Genomic DNA, 2446 nt, shown 5'->3' on the forward strand with positions numbered 1-2446 from the left:
CCTGGGGGAGTGGAGGATGCCCCATGTCATGCAGCTCCCCCTCCCCAAACCAGCAAGGGGGGCGGGACGCCTGGCAGGTCCCCCCTACCCCACCCCAGCATGTCAGGAACCCAGCAGGAGCAGCAAGGCCCAGCTGGCTGCCCTCCCCCGCCTGTGACACCCTGTCACCTGCCGGGTGCCCGCAGGGAGGGAGAGGGGCACGGAGGGGGATCGGCTACCTGGCTGGACTGCGGCTCTGCGAGCTCCTCCAGCGCGCTCAGCGCTCGCTTTCTGTTTTGGATGGGGGGGGGGGCTCTTCCTTGCCCCCCTCCGCCGCCGCCTCTGGAGGCTACCTTCCCCGCACGCCCCCTTGATCCGGGGCTAATAATCCTCCTGGAGCCAGCGTAGCTCCTCTGCCAGAGCCGCCTCTTCCCAGGCAGTCATGTTGCCCTGTGTATGCAGCCGGCTGTTTGCTGAAGAGGGGCGGGCTGGGGGCGGCGCTTGCAAGGGGCCGCGTTGCCACCTCACGGGAAGGCAGCGCCTCGCCTCGCCTCTCCTCTCCTCCGCGCGAGCTGCCGAGGGAGGGGCGGGCGCGCAGGGGAGGGGAGGCGGCGGCCACGGCCTCTGACTCAAGGCGAGGTATTGACACCAAGGGCTTGGGAAGCCTCACCTCCCTGGGCTCTGAGTCAGCACAGAGGGAGCAACATTTTCCCAAGCCGCCTTTTTTTGCAAAAATCGAGTTGGTCTAATAAAAGATACCACCTCTACAACCAGCCCCGATTCCCAAACTCCCCTGGCATCCTAGAAAATGACCTCAGGCAGTCATCTAGCACAACCAAGCAGGATCAGCCCCAGCTACATCATCCCAGCTAAGGCTTTAGCACAGGAGCAAGCATACAGCTGGGAAAAAATCTCATCCAGGGACTCACTTATATTCCTTTGCAGTCACCATCTGCTTGAGCACTTCCACCCCAGCCCTTGTAATGTAGGATTGCGGACTCCTTCCTCTTCCCCACCCTCTCTTTATTTTAGGTATTGATGTGCCTAGCTATTTGCTCTCCAGCTTCTGGAGTGCACCTATCACAACCCAACCACAACTGCTTGTCACTAGAAACATAAAAGCAGAAAACAGGAGTTCCCCTTCTTAAAAACAGATTCCAATGTTAAGGCAAGGTTTTGCTCTTTGTGATACCAGTGTCAATGCAGGACTCACTCCACTGGAGAGAAGGCAAGTCAGTCCAGTTAGTCTAGATTTACACCCAGGCAACTGAGATCAGAATATCTCAACACCAAAAACACAAAGGAAGCGAAAATGAGGAAATGACATTGTTTTGTGCAGATAGCACTCCAAACTGCAAGGGAGATTTACTGTTTGCAAACTGCATTCCTTACCAACATACACCCAGTACCACTCCAGCAGCCTTTAATCTTGTGAGCTGTGTTTATCGATACAAGTAGTCCCCTCGGTTTCAGTAGCACAAGTTGCACAACTCACATGACTCACATGAGTAATGATGATGCACATGAGACATGTGCCCTATAGTCCTGATCTTGTTATAAATAAGCAAAGGCATATCTTTGGGCTTGTAAGTAGCCCCACTGGCTTAACTAACAGTGTGTAAGAGGCAAGGATTTTTGTAGGTGGTATCTTTTGTTGGACAAACTGCATGGTTGTAATAGACTTAGACAAGCTTTTGAATCCAATGCATTCTTAACATTATACACATACTTAAGTCTGTTACTGAAACAGAGGCAAAATCTTTGACTCTGAAAACAAGTGATTTACCTTCAGATCCATGCAGGCCTACTTGCACACTAAAGTCAATGGAATTACTTTTGACATCCAAGCAGCCCGGATTTTACCTCATGATGTATCATTGTAAAACATTCAACACTGATAAATTATTTTTTGAAAAGCAGTTGGGTCAATTCCTGTTGCATGTACATAGGCAGAATCCACCTCACGGCAGTGGAAGTTCATCTAGGAAAAGACTGCAAGATTTGGTGCACAATTATCTGGAAATGTAGGTGTTGCAAATTTATGGAGAATAAAAAAAAATAGGTACCACTTATGAAATTCTTTCTAAATAGGTAAATCATGCTTATTGCCCAAGACTGTAGTCTAAAAGGTAGAACTGATGTAACCTGACATAACCCATATGTAAGTCTGCTGTGGTGCTCTGTTCCCCTTTCCTGCTGGTATTGAATAATAAATCTGGAACAGATAACATATTCTGCAGCAAATGATACAAGAAAGGTTACAGTACATGGTGCAAGATGCTTAATGACAGGACTAGGAATACAAGGCTAGAGGTAGAAATATTTTAGTAATCCTTCCTCCTGGGAGAATGTTTCCCAGGAAAAAACTGTTCAACCTTAACTTACATTACTTAACATTTTGCAGATTACAAACAAGGTTATATAGTATCCAAATACCTGGAGTCCGAATCAGTTTCAATTTCAGCAA

At 48.8% G+C, this 2446-nt stretch overlaps 1 protein-coding gene across 1 annotated transcript in view; it reads right to left on the bottom strand.

Annotated features, from left to right (window-relative positions):
* CCSER1 (coiled-coil serine rich protein 1) overlaps nucleotides 1-492 on the bottom strand; it is a 1844507-nt gene extending 1844015 nt beyond the window's left edge. The window contains exon 1 of the mRNA XM_019526256.1: nucleotides 219-492. The gene's annotated coding sequence lies outside the window, so the exon portion shown is untranslated. The remainder of the gene's footprint in view (nucleotides 1-218) is intronic.
* Nucleotides 493-2446: the final 1954 nt, after the last annotated feature.

This window comes from Gavialis gangeticus, unplaced genomic scaffold (assembly GCF_001723915.1).
Source record: "Gavialis gangeticus isolate Ggan-Ray unplaced genomic scaffold, GavGan_comp1, whole genome shotgun sequence".
In the NCBI taxonomy this organism is placed as follows: Eukaryota; Metazoa; Chordata; order Crocodylia; family Gavialidae; genus Gavialis; species Gavialis gangeticus.